This window comes from Pongo pygmaeus, chromosome 13, assembly GCF_028885625.2.
Source record: "Pongo pygmaeus isolate AG05252 chromosome 13, NHGRI_mPonPyg2-v2.0_pri, whole genome shotgun sequence".
NCBI classification, from domain to species: Eukaryota; Metazoa; Chordata; class Mammalia; order Primates; family Hominidae; genus Pongo; species Pongo pygmaeus.
Genome location: NC_072386.2, coordinates 57,179,326 through 57,186,950, shown reverse-complemented (window position 1 = coordinate 57,186,950; position 7,625 = coordinate 57,179,326).

Here is a 7,625-nt window from a genome sequence, read left to right as displayed (position 1 = left end):
AACACAAGCTACTTAAACAACCAGAGCACAACCTCCAGCTCCATGACTCTTTTTTTTTTTTTTTAAGACAGAGTCTTGCACTGCTGCTGAGGCTGGAGTGCAGTGGAGCGATCTCGGCTCACTGCAACCTCCACTTCCCAGGTTCAAGCAATTCTCCTGCCTCAGTCTCCCAAGTAGAAGTAGCTGGGACTACAGGTGCACACCACCACACCCGGCTAGTTTTTGTATTTTATTAGAGACTGGATTTCACCATGTTGGCCAGGCTGGTTTCCAACTCCTGGCCTCAAGTGATCTGCCCGACTCAGCCTCCCAAAGTGCTGGGATCACAGGCATGAGGCACTGTGCCCAGCCTTATGACTCTTTAAAATATGTGACCTGGGCAGGTAGCCAGGCACCTCAGAGCCTTGCTACCTTCATCCTGAAAGTGGAGATGATGATGCCGGGCTGCCCAGCTCAAGGAAAACAATCAGTGAGCCGCCACATGCCACCGCATGGCAGGTAATATTATAATGAAGCAAAAGCTTCAGTATTTTCTGCATAAGTTTATGACTAATGAGAAACTGCACACAGGCTGTTCCTTCCACCGTTTGTTCTTCTGCATGCTATTGGCCTGACTAACACGGGCCCATCCTTCTGATCTCTGCATAGAGCTGCTTCCTCTGAAAAGCCTCTCTTGATGCTCCTTGATTTCCCTTCCCTACCAACCCCAGGTTATAGTCTTTCACCACACTCTTTAATGGACTTGCATTCCTAACACGCTTCATAATCTGTACGTATACATCTCTTTCTGTGATTATCTGTAAAATGGAATGGAAGTACCATAGAGCCAGGCCCTTATTCCATGTTCCCAGCTATAGCCCTGTGTCCAGCACACAGCTTGGCACTCAGTGGGTGTTCAACAAATATTTTTACTAAGAGTTAGTAAATATGTCTGCCCCTTCTAAATCTCACCACCCACACATTTGAAGAGAAAATATGGAGTTTCTTTTCTCTTCCTAATTTTTCCAAAGGGACCCTTTTTTAAAAAAAAACAAAAAAGGAAGAAAATTGAGGAAAGCAAGCTTAATCTCTGTTCACACATTGCCACATTTTCTTATCAAACTTCTAGAGACTTTATAAATGGAAAAGTGATACTCAAGAAATTTCCCTCCATATAATAATTTGCATTAGTTGGGACTGGGTTCCCAGAAGCCCGTCCCTTTAATGAAATCACAGTGACCTGCTGCCTGACAAACCTGTCCCTTTCCCTAACCTACCAAGGACCTGCCTGGGCCTGACTTTTGAATCTTGCCCTTGTCTTTCATTTCTTCCCTATTTTCCACTAAAGCTCCCGTATCTTAGATGTGCTGTATCTGTTAAGGGAATGAATCTGGTGTCAGTGCAAAATGAAAATATGATAATCAAATATATTTTCATGGAATAATATGTTATTGCTTGGGAATAGCATGGATATTCATTTAATCATTATTTATGATTAAGCAATCAATCTGTATACAATACAGTGTTGGGTATTGAAGAAAATGTAAAGACATAAAAATGTGGTTTTTGGCAGATTTCCATTTCCAACAAAACAGCAAGGTAGATACTTTGAACAACTCCCCAAAACAAAAGACCTATACATTATGAATAAAATATTGTAAATATCCTATAAATACATGGTTGATCTCACAAGAAATGAAGGAAATCCCTAGAGGTCAAACACAAAGAAGCAGCTAAAAAACTGAAGGTAAGAGAATGGACACTTTGGATACCCTAGTGTGGATTGTACCTGTTTTAGTGATGAAGGGACTTGGGTTTTAAGGGCCTCACAGGGCCAGGAGACAAGGCCTTTGGCTTCTCCTAAAAATGAGTTTGAATTGATAACCAACACAAACCTGGGGCTTTCAAAGGGATACATCCTGAATGAAAGAGTGGACTAGAAAATCACACCCATTGGCCAAGAAAGATGATGAGGGACCTTGTCTGCCTAGGCCTTGGCTTTGGATGCATGGGACAAGATATGGGGAAGACATCTTCCATGAGAATTTGTAACCACAAATCTATCTTCACAGAGTTTTAGGGCTGGAAGTTAAACTACCTGTGAGGGCTGAGATATTATTAATGTCAAGAAGTGGTTATGGGCTGTTAACACCCTTAGGAGTAGCTGGCAGAAGGAAATGCAAAATTTTTCTGGAGGACCATACCCTCAACCTAGATTGCCTTTCTCACAAATAAAGCTTCACAGACCATGAGCCCAGAAGCCCACATTTTAAAATGCATGCAAAAAGAAAACATGATTCCAACCATCTTGGAGTTGGATAATAATTCAAAATCATTCAGAAAGAGTAGGCCTAGATTCACATTCAATGAAACGCTATGGGCCTGGCGTGATGGCTCACACCTGTAATCTTAGCACTTTGGGAGGCCAAGGCGAGTGGATCACTTGAGGTCAGGAGTTCAAGACCAGCCTGGTCAACATGGTAAAACCCTATCTCTACTAAAAATACAAAAATTAGCTGGGCATGGTGGCACACGCCTGCAATCCCAGCAACCAGGGAGCCTGAGAATAAGCCACAAGAATCGCTTGAACCCAGAAGGCGAAGGTTGCAGTGAGCTGAGATTGCGCCACTGCACTCCAGCCTGGGCAACAGAGTGAGATTCTATCTCAAAAAAAAAAAAAAAAAAACAGAAAGAAAGAAAGAAAAGGAATGTTATGTTAAGATGAATTTTTCACCAAGGATTTTACAGTACTAATGCTTCATCCCAAAACATATAACTATCAAAGGTAGAAATTGTAGGTACCCTAGAGAGCTATGAAAAAAACTTTTGGCAGGGTGCGGTGGCTCAGGCCTATAATCCCAGCACTTTGGGAGGTCAAGGCGGATAGATCAGCTGAGGTCAGGAGTTCGAGACCAGCCTGGCCAACATGGCGAAACCCCATCTCTACTAAAAATAGAAAAAATTAGCCAGGTGTGGTGGTGGGTGCCGGTAATCCTAGCTACTTGGGAGGCTGAGACAGGAGAATCGCTTGAACCAGGGAGGCGGAGGTTGCAGTGAGACGAGATTGTGCCACTGCACACCAGCCTGGGTGACAGAGCAACACTCTGCCTCAGAAAAAAAAAGAAAGAAAAAGAAAAAACTTTTATACAAGCAAGACCCAAAAATCACTTAAGACTTGTTGATCCCACAGCTAGCTCCCAGCGAGTAGCTGAGAATCAGGAGGCTTATACTCGTGCATTCAGATGAGGCTCACAGAATTCTGGAGCCAGAAATTTAAGTATTACCCACCATGGAGTGAGTATATCATCACGATCGAGCATACTTGCACTATCGTTTCCGACTGCCTGGGTTACAACCCTTACTTCATCCCTTTACTTATCCTCTCAGTCCTCAGTTCCCCCATCTTTAACACAGTGATAATAACAGTGCTTACTCCAGAGGTTGTGTATCATGATTAAGTGAGATGTGTCCATTTAAAGAGCTCAGCCAAGTGCCAGTTTAATAAATATTAGCCATTCTTATTCTCATTATAAACTGATTACCAGATTTAAATTATTTTTCATGAGATATGCATTCAAATATTACCTCAAAAAGCATTCAGAAAGCTAGTTCTAAACCAACAACACATAGAAATGTCACCTCCTAGGGCCATGCTGGGCATGGTAGCTCATGCCTATAATCCCAGTGCTCTGGGAGGCCAAGGAGGGAGGATCACTTGAGGCCAGAAATTTAAGACCAGACTGGGCAACACAGTGAGACTCTAAGAAAAATAAAAATAATTAACTGGGCATGGTGCTGTGCACCTATAGTCCTAAGTAGTCAAGAGGCTAAGACAGGAGGATTCCTTAAGCCAAGGAGTTTGAGGCTGCAGTGAGCTGTAATCACAGCACTGTACTACAGCCAGGGTGACAAAGACCCTGTCTCAAAAAAAAAAAAAAACTCCTAAAGCAATCAACTTATCCTTTCCTCTCCAACTGTATATTCAGCAAAACCAGGTCTTCCTTTGGGTTAGGCAGAGTTCTTAGCTAGAACATTCAAAAACACTAGACATAATAGAAAATAATGGATAAATTAGACTTGATCAAAATTCAAAACTTTTACACTTCCAAAGAAACCATTAAGAAAATAAAAAGAGGCCAAGGGTCCCAGCACAGTGGCTCATGCCTATAATCTCAGCACTTTGGGAGGCCAAGACAAGAGGATTGCCTGAGCCCAGGAGTTCAAGATCAGCCGGGACAACAGAGCAAGATCTTATCTCTACAAAAATTTTTTAAAAAATTATCCAGGGAGGTGGCACGCACCTGTAGTCCCAGCTACTCAGGAGGCTGAGGCAGGAGGATCACTTGAGCCTGGGAGGTAAAAGCAGCAGTGAGCCATGATCATGCCACTGCACTCCAGCCTAGGTGATAGAGTGAGACTCTCTCTCTCAAAAAAAAAAAAAAAAAAGACAGAGTTATGGACATAAGACCTTTATCAGATACATGACTTGTGAATATTTTCTCCCAGTCTGTGGCTTGTCTTTTCATTTTCTATTCTTCTTTTTTTGAGATAGAGTCTTACTCTGTTGCCCAGGCTGGAGTACGGCGGCACGATCTCAGCTGACTGCAACCTCCGCCTCCCGGGTTCAAGCAATTCTCCTGCCTTAGCCTCCCTAGTAGCTGAGATTACAGACACATACCACCACGCCCAGCTAATTTTTTGTATTTTTAGTAGAGATGGGGTTTCACCACGTTGGTCAGGCTGGTCTCGAACTCCTGACTTCAAGTGATCCACCAGCCTCGGCCTCCCAAAGGGCTGGGATTACAGGTGTGAGCCACTGTGCCTGGCTCATTTCTTCTTTTTCTTTTTCTTTTGAGAGAGGGTCTCGCTCTGTTACCTAGGCTGGAGTGCAGTGGTGTGATCATGGCTGACTGCAGCTTTGACCTCCCGGGCTCAAGCAGTCCTCCTGCCTCAGCTTCCTGAGTAGCTGGGACCACAAGTGTGTTCCACCACACCTGGCTAATTTTTATTTTTAGTAGAGATGGGATCTCACTATGTTGCCCAGGCTGGTCTTGAAACTCCTGGGCTCAAGCAATCATCTTGCCTCAGCCTCCCAAAGTGCTGGGATCACAGGCATGAGCCATTCTGGCCTAGAATAAGAACTCTTAAACTCAGTAAGAAGAAGACAAACGATCTCATATTAAGATAGCAAATAATTTGAATAGATTACTAAAGAAGGTATAGGAATAATTAATAAGCACATAAAAGATGCTTAGCATCATTAATTAGCCTTAGGGAAACACAAATTAAAAGCACAATGAGATATACTTTACACACACTAGGATCACTATAATAAAAAATACAGACAATAGTAAGTGTTGTGGAGGATGTAGAAAAACTAGGCCCCTCATACATTGCTGGTGGGAATGTAAAATGGTGTAACCACTTTTTTTTTTTTGTTTTTTTGTTTTTAGACGGAATTTCGCGCTTGTCACCCAGGCTGGAGTGCAATGGCGGCATCTCAGTTCACTGCAATCTCCGCCTCCTGGGTTCAAGCGATTCTTCTGCCTCAGCCTCCCGAGTAGCTGAGATTACAGGCGCCTGCCACCATGCCCAGCTAACTTTTGTATTTTTAGTAGAGACAGGGTTTCACCATGTTGGCCAGGCTGGTCTCGAACTGCTGACCTCAGGTGATCTGCCCACCTCAGCCTCCCAAAGTGCTAGGATTACAGGTGTGATCCAACATGCCCAGCCAGTGTAGCCACTTTGGAATACAATTTAGCACTTTCTTAAAACGTTAAATATAAAATTACCCTATAACCTAGCAATTCCAATCCTAGGTATCTATCCAAGAGAAATGAAAACATAGGCCTTTACAAAGACTTATAGCAGCTTCATTCATCACACCACAAACATGGAAACAATGCAAATGTCCATCAACTGGTTAATAAATACACAAAATGTGGTATTCCATATCAGTATGGATGAACCACAAAATCATTATATTAGGTAAAAGAAGGCCAGTTCCAAAATCTCTATATTGTATCATTTCATTTTCATGAAATGTCCAAGAAAGACAAATCTTGGAGAGAGAAAGTAGATTAGTAGCTACCTTGGGCTGGTAGGAAGGATAGCCAATGACTGTAGATGGATAAGAGGAATCTCACTGGAGTGATGAAATGTTCTAAGACTGTGACTACAGAGATGTTTGCACAACTTGTACATTTACTAACAATTATCCAATTCTACACTTGAATCAGGTGAATTTTATGATTTATAATTATACTTAACAAAAGTTATTTTTAGGCTGGGTATGGTGGCTCACACCTATAATCTCAGCACTGCAGGAGGCCAAGGTAGGTGGACTGCTTGAGGCCAAGAGTTTGAGACAAGCCTGGGCAACACAGTGAGACCCTATCTCTACACAAAAATTTAGAAATTAGCTAGGCATGGTGGTGTGCAGCTGTAGTCCCAGTTACTCAGGAGACTGAGGTGGGAGGATCCCTGGACCCTGGGACGTTGAGGTTACAGTGAGTTATGATTGTGCCACTACACTCCAGCTTGCGACACAGCGAGACCCTGTCTCTTCAAAAAGAAAAAAGGCCAGGCGCGGTGGCTCACGCCTGAATCCCAGCACTTTGGGAGGCTGAGGCAGGTGGATCACGAGGTCAGGAGTTTGAAACCAGCCTGGCCAATATGGTAAAACCCTGTCTCTACTAAAAATACAAAAATTAGCTGGGTGTGGTGGCGCATGCCTGTAGTCCCAGCTGCTTGGGAGGCTGAGGCAGGAAAATCGCATGAACCTGGGAGGCGGAGGCTGCAGTGAGCCAAGATCACGCCATTGCACTCCAGCCTGGGTGACAGAGTGAGACGCCATCTCAAAAAAAAAAAAAAAAAAAAAAAAAAAAAAGTCTGTTCTGTTAGCCTATGAATTTTTGTCTAGGTTTTTAAGAATTAATGCAAAATTTAAAGTTTTGCATTTTTTATGTTGATTCAATCTGCATTGTAAAATACAAATGAAAAAACCACATGTAAAAGATGAGAAAAAGAAAACCAAGTATAAAAACTACTGATCCAGACAAAATGAAATTCAAGAAAAAAAATCATTAAAAGTGACAAGAAAAGACATTTCATCCTCCATAACAAGTATAATCTACTGAGAAAATGTAATAATCATGAGTCTTTATGCCCCAACAACAGAACTTCAAACTATACAGGGAAAACCCCCATTAATTCAAGAGAGGAAATGAACAGCTCTGTGTTCACACTTTCCTCAGAAATCAACAAATCAAGTGGGCATAAAGTAAGAATGTGGAGCATTTGAAAACAAAATGAGCCTGACTTTATGTATCTGTGTATAAATAAAATTTTGAACCTACCAGAGATAACACAGTCTTTTAAAATAGCCATAGACCACGCTCCCAAATTATCATTAAGGATTAAGTTACACAGGAAAGCTCAATAAATTCGAAATATCAGAATTTATTTTGAGGAAAATACCATTACATGAATTTTGTTGTTGCCGGAAAGTCCATAAAATTCACTTTGAAAATTATCTGCCGGGCCAGGTGTGGTGGCTCACGTGTATAATCCCAGCACTTTAGGAGGCCGAGGTGGGTGGATCACTTGAGGTCAGAAGTTCGAGACCAGCCTGGCCAACATGGTGA